Source organism: Typopeltis vanoorti, chromosome 18 (genome assembly GCF_054136105.1).
Source record: "Typopeltis vanoorti isolate ZY-2024b chromosome 18, IOZ_Tvanoo_1.0, whole genome shotgun sequence".
NCBI classification, from domain to species: Eukaryota; Metazoa; Arthropoda; class Arachnida; order Uropygi; family Thelyphonidae; genus Typopeltis; species Typopeltis vanoorti.
In genome coordinates this window covers 92,248,346-92,259,213 of record NC_143566.1, presented here as the reverse complement: position 1 = coordinate 92,259,213, position 10,868 = coordinate 92,248,346, and positions in this window count along the sequence as shown.

Sequence of the window (10,868 nt, the reverse complement as noted above, 5' to 3'; positions counted from 1 at the left end):
GAGTCGTTTTAAAATCAGAGAAGTATAATCGGTGTTGTATACATAATCAATCAGAGAAGACACCCATTGGTGTCTTCTCTGATTTTTATGTATACAACACCGCTGAAAACGTGCTATACGATAAGCTGTGGATAAAGGGACTAAATCTATAGGCTTAGTGGCGTACAGGCCTAGTTGTCGCAGACGTCTTGTCACAGTTTGTTGATATCCGCCTACTTGTGCTTGAATGAGTCAACTTGTAAGCTGACCTTCCGTGGCGCGTCGATTAAATTTTGCTATTATAACCAAAAATCTGCTTACATGTTCCGTAATAGAGTGCATGCGACCTCTTGGCAAACGTCTGGAACACATTCCATTGGTTTGAAACGCTGCCCAGAGCCTGGATGCAACGCTATGTGAGATTTCAAATGGCAATTTTAAGATCAGTAATTCTGGGGCTTTCTTCAAGCTTTCCAATAATTCTTTTCAGCATGATATCATTTAGGTGATGTCTTTGAGAAAATTAAAAGCCACTGAAATTTGTAACTTTATTCCTTCATGAAAAGAGCTTCCTCCAAACATAATTCGCTTAGCTCAACCTTTTGCCTTTTATCCTGTTGAGTGCTACCACTTAACTCCCTTTGCACATGATTCAAAAATTGAATATATACCCGCATTCTGATCGTAATCGTCAGACATACAAATTGCCACAAGTGGATTTCTCTGAATTTGTGGTTATAATCTTCAGAAATAGTGTTGGTCCTTAGGTTTGGTACACCAGTGTATAAATATGGCGCATAATACATTCACCAACTGAGTAGATAGTGTAACAGCTATCCTTGTTGGCTGGAGAATTTATTCAATGTATTCGACTGTAACATAATATAATCATTTAGATTACCAACATTTTATAACTATTTAATGCATTATGTGTCACTTTAATATTTGTTGGGCGTTCACTTTAGAAAATGTTTAAAAGTAATTCGCAACCTAATAATAAATAAACTCCCTAACGCCTTTGTTCCCCAAACGGAGGAGGCTGAGTACGCCTGGCATGTATTGTATAATACGATTGCGTTAAAAAGAACGATAGTGAGAAATAAATCAAGTACATTTCATGATTTTTCCCTAATTTTCCATTTGCCTTTCTTATTGGTTGAGTCGCATCGGTGATACTCTGACTGGACAAACTTGTTTGGATGTCCATTGTTTGGACGCAAAGAAACTTGTAAGAGTTTTTCAAGTAAGCTGGTCTCCTACTGAAATAATAAATATTTTTTCTCTCAGACTTTTCATCCCACAAAAGATCACACGGCGAGAAGAATACATCGAATTAACGGACACTATATCTGTTAATTGAGTAGATGTTGACGAAGGTCAGAAAGATCTGGGTTTGATTCCCGTCTGTGACTTGAGGAACCTTTATCTGGTCTCTTTCGATTAAAGGTGAGTTAGCCGGTCTCAAAGAAAGGTTTTTTCACACGGAAACTCAGGTTTATCGTCCCACAGAACAGGCAAACTGGCCCATGAACACATGCATCTACAGACATAGGAAAAACCGTAAGGCATGAGGCTAACCACCTTATCCTCGAGTTGCAGTAGGGAGGTCCAAGCATAGTTGGAAAGTTGTGAGCGCTTAAAGGGCCTGATGATGATGATATCTGCTAATTGTGTGCCTCATTGCCTTAGTTCTTTCTGCCGTATTTCCAAAATAACCGGACTTTTTATCAGCGAGTGTCATAACTGAGATTCAGCTCTCCTCACAATTAAAATAATAATAACATTGAAATTTTCAAAACTTTTTTAATGTTTTTATTTTACGATCATACTGTTCTGACCTTGTCACAAAACTTCCCATTAGTTAAACTGGCGCCGCCATCTTGTTTTTTCATGCCTTATTAATAGAAAAGTAATAAATAAAAAGAAATGTAAAAATAATTTATTTACATTATTTACCTTCCTAGTAGCATAAAAATATTTTTTTTTGTTAAGTATATGAAGCAATTATAAAGAACACATACATCTAAAACTATGACCTTATTATTGAGTGAAGTTCAAACAAGCTGCCGTCTATGAAAAATGCATTAACGATTCGCAGTTTGAGAATTCTTAAACTGTAAGTGCAGCGTTGTCCAAATGGAATCATGGACTACACTACACTGGACAATGAAATAAATAAAAAGTATGCATACAAAGAATACTTGAATATGTCAAGAAATCTTTCATCTCTATTGAAAGTAATTTACGAATTTATCTAGTTTCCCAGCGAGTCGATCTTGGTTTTTTCTCACCCAATTTCAGATACTACAGTGTTATGTAGTTATTTGGGTTTCGGATCACTAGATGGCAGCAGTTGTCTGCCATACTCTCTCTCCCTATGCCTTTAAAATCAACGATAGCCATGGGTTTATTCCTAAATAAATGCAATTAAGGCTAAAAGCACTCCGGCTACTCCTTTTGGAGAATGAAAAGGTTTTAGATAATTACATTTTTTATGTATTTATTATTGTTTTATGTTTGCATAAATTGTTACATACCAGTGGGTGTCCTATCCTAATGACACAGCAGATTGTTATTTCCGTTCTTTATCGAAAATAACTTATTTGTTGCTGATTGTAAAACCAGAAACGTCTTTTTTTAAAAAAAATTCTGTCTTTTGTGCGCCTAATCCCAGAGAATGTAAACCTACAGGATTTTGATCAAAGGCAGTCTGAATGTTTGATACGGTTTTCTGAAGCAAAACCCATATTCTTAATTTTATAGCAAGCTTCTTCTGTGCTACCGGATATATCAAGTTCCGGAAAACTTTCGGTACATGCAGTAACTCCCTGTTAACAAAGCCAATTACTGGCATCATCTCTTCGGCGCTATTCTTCTGCTCCTCAAAAATTCACCACCAAAACAGAAACGCGAACGGTAATCCGGATTACAAGCGAGCAAATGCCTCTTGGGACAAGTAAACACGCCTAGCGAGACATGTTTCTGCCGCTAGTTACTCTCCGACAAGGAGTTGTGAGCGACATCAAGAAAGCAACATTTACAATGTCAAGTAATACAGTCAAACTACAGGGGCCCAGAGTTTTTCTCTAACCGGACAGGAAGGTGTTTTATGTCGATGTATATTTTTTAATCCTTCTGAATTAGTAGATCGGTTGCTGAAAGATTTTTTTTTTTTTGTCGTCATGGACAAAGAAGGCTTTGTGGAACGCTCCTTTATAAAGCTGTCAAACAGCTAACCTAAAAATGAGGCCACTACAGTCATCTTTACTATTAACGGCGCCATTTACAACATATGTATGGAATTAGGATGTTAGTTCTCAATTTATTTTTTATTCCCGAATAATGCATTTCTTTACTAACCAAAGAAAATTAATATAACATCATAGCGGGGAAATTTGAACCGAGTTGTGTTCTAGATTCGGTTAGTTTTTCATATATCAAAAGACAGATTTTAGAATCTATATGAGGTAATGTCCATGTATGTGGTGAATAAAGAAAAAGAGTCTCCAGATAGCAAATATAGATGGAATGAAACAAGAGCTGGTTCACTGGATTCGAAGGTGGACAATGAATCAATGATGACTAATTGCTGCTCGCAGACATAAGGCAGAAATAGACCATCCTTAAGATAGCTGAGGAAGTGAGTTAGACACTATTAAGGATTTTCCTGGAGTTTTTTTTTTTTTTCGGGGGAGAGGAGGGAATGATTTGTACAGAGTTATCAACTAGTTGGGTAAGAAGACGAAGTAGTTCTTTCGTTTGTTTGCTCATGTCATTTTTATGTAAGTAATTTGGAATTACACAAATAAAAGGTCAAGCCAACCTTACTTAGTTCTTTGATAGTTATCCTAAAATGCGTGCTGTTGTTCCAAATCTTTGTTGAACCTGATGAGATATATACGGCAATTATATGAACACGCAGCAGACATGGTTATACAATGCAACCTCCCTGTCGTAACTGTTGCAATGGATTTCGTTTGTAGTGAGATCCTCGATTTTGCAGTCTTCTTATCCTGTTTTTAGATCAAGAATTCTTTCACTTGTTGATTAAGGCCAAGGATTAAGGCACGTGTTCCATCTAGAAAATAACGTGTTTTCTAGCCGGACAGTAAAAGGATTAAATTTGTGTATTTGTTCTAATTCCTTCTTAGCTATCTTTTTATTATATCCTCAGGCAAGGCCTTGTTCAGCCCAATGCAACAAACTTCCCGCTATCTTAGGCCTTGAAGTTCAACTAAATCTCTTCTGTTTCCATACAATACCTGTACACGCTTAATCCAAAACCGGACTATTCTGACTACAAGGGACACCTCTTTTAATTCTACAATCTGCAAAGCAGAGCGTCACTAGATATCTAATAGATCCCTTCACTATCAACCAAATTACCCCAATCTTCGTTTCTTTACCATTTTCCCCCTTGTCTTTTCATTCGACTTGTATCCAACTAATATTATCTTCTTACCGAATCAGAGATACTTTCATTTTTTTACATTCAATTCTAAGCCATACTTTTTCGTTCATATAACGCATATTTCTAAATACACAATGAGAAACAGTTCCTGTAATGTATTACACAAAAACGCAATTTTATTTTATTTTTGTTATTGTCTGGTTCTGCCGAACAGTTAGAAACAGTACTAACAACAGTTGCTAACAGCTGTTTCTAATCATTTATTATAACTAGGCTGACCATACGTACCGTTTTGAACGGGACAGTACCTTTTTTTTTTTTTTTCATATTTCCCGACCCTTTTAATGAAAATGTCAACTTTCTCCCGTTTTTAATAAAAACTATAAATGTACTTTAATATTGGCCAATCATAAATTATTATTCATAACCTATAATTGTATATCAATATCATGGATACCATTAATTTGTATAACCATGGAGGCGAAATAAATATCGATATCTGTAGTGATTTATTCAGAGAAAATAATAAATACATGTTGGTAACACTTGCGCGTCTCAGACGCGGCGTTGGTTCTGCTGTAGTCAGTTTTGTTTAGTCTGTTCTGCTGTAGTCAATTTTTGTTTTGCCTATATGCCATAAAGTTTTAAGTCTTATTTTTTAAAGCTTTTAGTCTATCTTGCAATGTCAAAGAAGCGAAACTGCAGTTTTGATGACGATCTCCAGAAAGAATTCAAACACCTAGACTTTCAAGACTTTTGTAATATTGTAGAATTTATTCTTTGTCTTCCAGGAAGTACCGTACCTGTTGAGAGAATATTTTCTGTTATGAACAGTATGTGGTCAAAGGAGAAATCTAGATTAAGTGTTGAGACAATGAGGACGATGTTAGTTGTAAGACAAAAATGTGTCATGGAGTGTGAGAAGTTTTATGATTAGGTGTTGAATGACCTAAATTTGCTAAGTAGGATCACTTCATCGGAAAATATTCACGGTACGATCGTGGTGTAATACACTAGTCCCTCTCTAAGTCTACCTAAATTTTTGTATGGGTTCTACCACTGAAGAATAATGGTAAGCTCAATATGCTTATGTAATAAAACTTTTTTTTTATCGTCTTACTTTTCATGAATACAGAATATTACATAACCCCCGTCCGGTTTTCGTAACAATAAAATATTAGATATGCCTAATTATAACGGCAACAACCAACTCTGGCTCATACAATAATGTCTACTTAAATCCGATGGTTTATTTCTTTTCAGTTGAACTGTGTGAAACCACGAGTCTATTTTTTCACGCCAGTTACTGATAACCACCACTGAATGGCGCAGAAGAGTTTTCACTGCCTTTTCATGAATGTGCGCAACTAAAACACGGTTATTTTCCATTGATACTTTCGACTCGTTTCTAGCAGTGTAGCTATATTTGGAGAGTTCTCCTTGTCAGCACCATTCTTATCGCCCAAGTTATTTTCAGATTATGATAATCTACAACCGCAAAACACACACACTCTTGGGTTAATCACATGACACAAACAACCTTTGCATTTTAGACTTTGCAGTTTCTTTCCTCACTCTTTGGTTTTTATTATTTTATTTTATTTTTTTCTTGGAGGAAGACTAAAGTTCACTTTAATGAGTAATATGCGAGAGTATGACTGAAAAAAAAAAAAAGAGAACACTGAGTTACTTTTAAGGAAGGGTATTATTATTATTATTATTATTATTATTATTATCATCATCATCCTCATCATCATCAAATTCCTGCCATGTACCCTCAAGGGGTGTACAGGATATGACAGTACTACATGAAAAAATTACATAGTTACTAACTTCCTATCTTCCTATCCAAAATAAAAAATGATGGTATTATTATTATTATTATTATTATTATTATTATTATTATTATTATTATTATTATTCTGTTGGTGATGTTCTATAATGTAAGGAACTTATACCTTCATGACGTATTAACCATAGAGTTTTCATATATCAAAATTTTAATCAAAGTAACCACATCCTATCCTTATTTGCTTATACAGGTGGCTATATAGAAATAAAGGATATTAAAGATTCAATCTTATTTTCGATTCACTAACACAATCATGCGTAGATCACATACTTTTATCCTATATCCAAGTTGGAACTGAAAGATGCTGGCACAACTAAAGCGAATGACCAGTACAGGAATTGACAGCATCAATCTCACAGACCTCTTAACACACATAACTAAATCCTGTACTTCTTGAAAACTGTGAACAGATATTCGACACTAGCACCATTTCCACAACTAAAAACCACGATAGTTATACCTATTTACAAACAGGAAAAAAGAAACGCCATTCAGAACTACAGACTTATAGCTAATTTGCTTGTCATCTCTAAACTTCCTGAAAAAGTGATACACACAAAATCCGCTTACAGAAATATAACATAATCGCACAAAAGCAGTATGGTTTCCGGAAAACGAAAAACACAACCATATCATTTGAGGACATTGCAAACTAAAAGCTTTTCATTTGAGGCAAATTCATAAAAACGAATTTGCTATTCTCATACTTCTTGATATAACCAAAGCTTTTGACATATACTTGACCATGAAATACTGCTAACCAAACTATACTCAGTCGGAATAAGAGGGACTTTACATACCTGGTTTAAGAATTATCACACAGACAGAACGTAAGTAATAAAAAATAGACATATATCACAGTCGAGGAAAACAAATACAGCACAGTCACTCAAGGAGCAATATTATCAGCCACACTGTTCAACATATACATGAATGACATTCACATCAAGGCCATACATAGTCAAATATGCAGATAACACAGCACTACTAACAGCCCACGCAGACATTAACACTGCTCTCTCCAAAGAACCCCGTGACCTAAAAAAAAAAACACCCATCTACTCCTACCACAATTTAATTAATCACAAAGAACACAAAAATCATACACTTTGTTTACACCACTAACGATTTAAGATTCCCAATTCATACCAGACAATAACCGAGCGCTTGATGGCAAAACACAAAAATTCTAGGCCTAAACTTTTAAACACCACATACTATTACTGAGATACTATTTCAGTAACGCTCACCGTAATCATAGAGATCCCTATGGCATAAAATGACTAGATACAAAATTAATAACGGAAAACTGACGTACAAGATTATTTAATAGTATAATTTTCGCCTGTGTATCACAGGCATTTTCTATACATTTTAAGCTCAAAATTAAACAATAACTGACAATTCCAAACAGCGCCACCTAGGTAGCTGGTGTAAGATAACTAAAAAAGTCAATAATTTTCCTAACAAAAAAAAAAAAAAATGTATACAATAAAAAGAGTATGCGTGTGAAATCGAGTACACGCTGTCAAGAACAACCATTGCAATGTGCGAGCTTTAACCTTTTTGAAGCTGGAGACGGAGAGGGTGGGTTTCTGTTCTTGTATTGGTGTTACACGCACACAAAACACTTCGTTGTTTTGTGTGTGTCTAACATATGCATAGGATAAAGTAATATGTGTCTAACATATTACTAACATATTACAGTTTTCCTATGCATATGTGTCTAACATATGCATAGGAAAACTCATTTTTCAAAATACGTTGGGTGCTAATACTGGTGCTAAAAGGATCAGGCGCAGTAATCCCACCCATTTCGTATGCGTTTTTGAAGAAAGCCGGATTAACATAACTTCTTTTTGTTAGCGTTTGCTGCTGGTTACTATGTTTTATGTGATATGAATGTCAACTTTTGTAGTACTAAGTATGCTGATACAATTTCCATAGTTTGTGTTTTAATGTTCTTTAACTATTTACATGTTTGAGATTGGATGGCACTTTGAGTAGTGTGGGTATGAGACTCTCCATACAAGTTATTATAGCACCTGGTTGAGTAGAGGACTGTGGTTAGTCATTTTATAAGTTTTAAAAGAGGTATACCGTGAGTAGACATATAGATACAAAATTAATAACTGAAAACTCACGTACAAAGATTATTTAATAGTAAAATTTTCGCCTGTGTGTCACAGGCATCTTCAGTACATTTTAAGCTCAAAATTAAACAATAACTGACAATTCCAAAAAGCGTCACATAAGTAGCTGGTGTAAGATAACTAAAAAGGTCAATAAATTTCCTAACAAAAAAAAAATGTATACAATAAAAAGTTGGGGAAGATTAGCTGATTTATAAAGTACTATCTCCCATAAAGGGGATAGACGTAAGCCGTCGGATCTGCTTAAGTTAGGAGAATGAAGTAAAGTTTCACATGTTTCTTTATAAAGGCGTTACATGAGGAACCGACTTTTGTGAAGGACTCTTGTCTTTCTCCAATGAACTCTATGTCTAGTGAAGATGGCATGTTCTGCAAATCCAAACTTTTCAGGTTTAAAGTATTCAATATAAGATTGGTATTCTTCTAGCCGAATAGAGGCAGATCTTCCTGTTTGTCCGAAATAAGATAATCCACAAGAGCACGGAATCTGGTAGACACCTGGATAATTAAGATGTGGAAACTTGTCCTTAGGAGAAGTGAGAAAGGTGGAGATTTTTCTAAACGGTCGAAAAGCAACAAAAAAATTCAGTGGTTTAAAACTTTTGCTATACGTTCACTAATGACTTGTACATAAGGGATATGAATGCGCGTTATTTCTTCTGTATTTGAAGAGGAAGATATTAAAACTACTCAAAGCTCTTTTCATGAAGCAATTCTTATAACCATTAGATAGAAAGGAAGAAGTTATATATTGCAGTTCTTTCTGTAAAAGATCGTCTGAAGAACAAAAGGAGTGGGCCCGATCAACCAGTGTTTTAATAGTTCCTGCCTTTACTGGGATGGTGATGAGATTCAGCATGGATATAATGGCCTGTATGAGTCTTCTTTCTATAGACTGAGAAAGGCAGGTTACCATCTGGTTGACAAACAATTAGAAGAACTAAAAAGGCTAACTGCTTATTTGATTCTATTTCTAGGGTAAACTGGATCCCAGGATGAAGTGCGTTTAACTTAGTGAGAAACTGTTGAAGTTCATCACAAGAGCCATTCCATACAGCAAAAATGTCATTGACATATCTGACCCAATGAGTAGGTCTGGGAGAAATGCTGTCAAAGATACATTGTTCAAAATGTTTCATAAAGAATTTGCAGATAGCAGGAGAAAGAGGATTGTGTGATAATTCCAAAAAGAGAAAGAGAGCAATCAAAAAGGTGAATAAATAGGAAATTTATTGACCTTTTTAGTTATCTTACACCAGCTACTTAGGTGGCGGTTTTTGGAATTGTCAGTTATTGTTTACTTTTGAGCTTAAAATGTACTGAAGATGCCTGTGACACACAGGCGAAAATTATACTTAAATAATCTTTGTACGTGAGTTTTCCGTCATTAATTTTGTATCTATATGTTTACTCACGGTATACCTCTTTTAAAACTTATAAAATGACTAACCACAGTCCTCTACTCAACCAGGTGCTATAATAACTTGTATGGAGAGTCTCATACCCACACTACTCAAAGTGCCATCCAATCTCAAACATGTAAATAGTTAAAGAACATTAAAACAGAAACTATGGAAATTGTATCAGCATACTTAGTACTACAAAAGTTGACATTCCTATCACATAAAACATAGTAACCAGCAGCGAACGCTAACAAAAAGAAGTTATGTTAATCCGGCTTTCTTCAAAAACGCATACGAAATGGGTGGGATTACTGCGCCTGATCCTTTTAGTACCAGTATTAGCACCAAACTTATTTTTCTAAATACGTTATTTTCTTTCCATTACTTTATCCTATGCATATGTTAGACACACAAAAGCGTTTTGTGCGTATCTAACACCAATACAAGAACAGAAACCCACTCTCTCCATCTCCAACTTCAAAAAGGGTAAAGCGCGCACATTGCAATGGTTGTTCTTGACAGCGTATACTCGATTCCACACGCATACTCTTCCCCCCCCCCCAATGTACTTATGTGTGTAAGTTAAGTGTATTAGGGGGTTAAACAGTGTACAGTTAAGTCGACACCTGGCTCGTCGTGGGTAAAAAAATATATAATAAAAAACAAGAAACTAACGCCATCTAATATCTGCTTCAGATATTAGATGGCATCAAACAAAAAGTATCATGGGTATTTATCAAAACCGAATGTTCTTAGTATTTTGCACTGAGAAAGCGTAAGAATAAAGTTTTAACTGTCCTTAATTGAACGTACAGTATTTTGTTCATGTTTTAATTGTATAGATATAAGTATGCTGCTTTAATATTGATAAAAAGATTATTTATATATGTAACGCCTATGTATACGGATATTGTGTACTTGTATGCAAAAAAATAACATGTGCATAGAGGTCTTATATGTACTAATAATATTTTCATTATTACTATATTGATGAGGGAATAATAATGTTTGATTAATTGATTGAACAAAATATTATTAAACATGATTACTATTGGCAGTGTGTCTAAAAA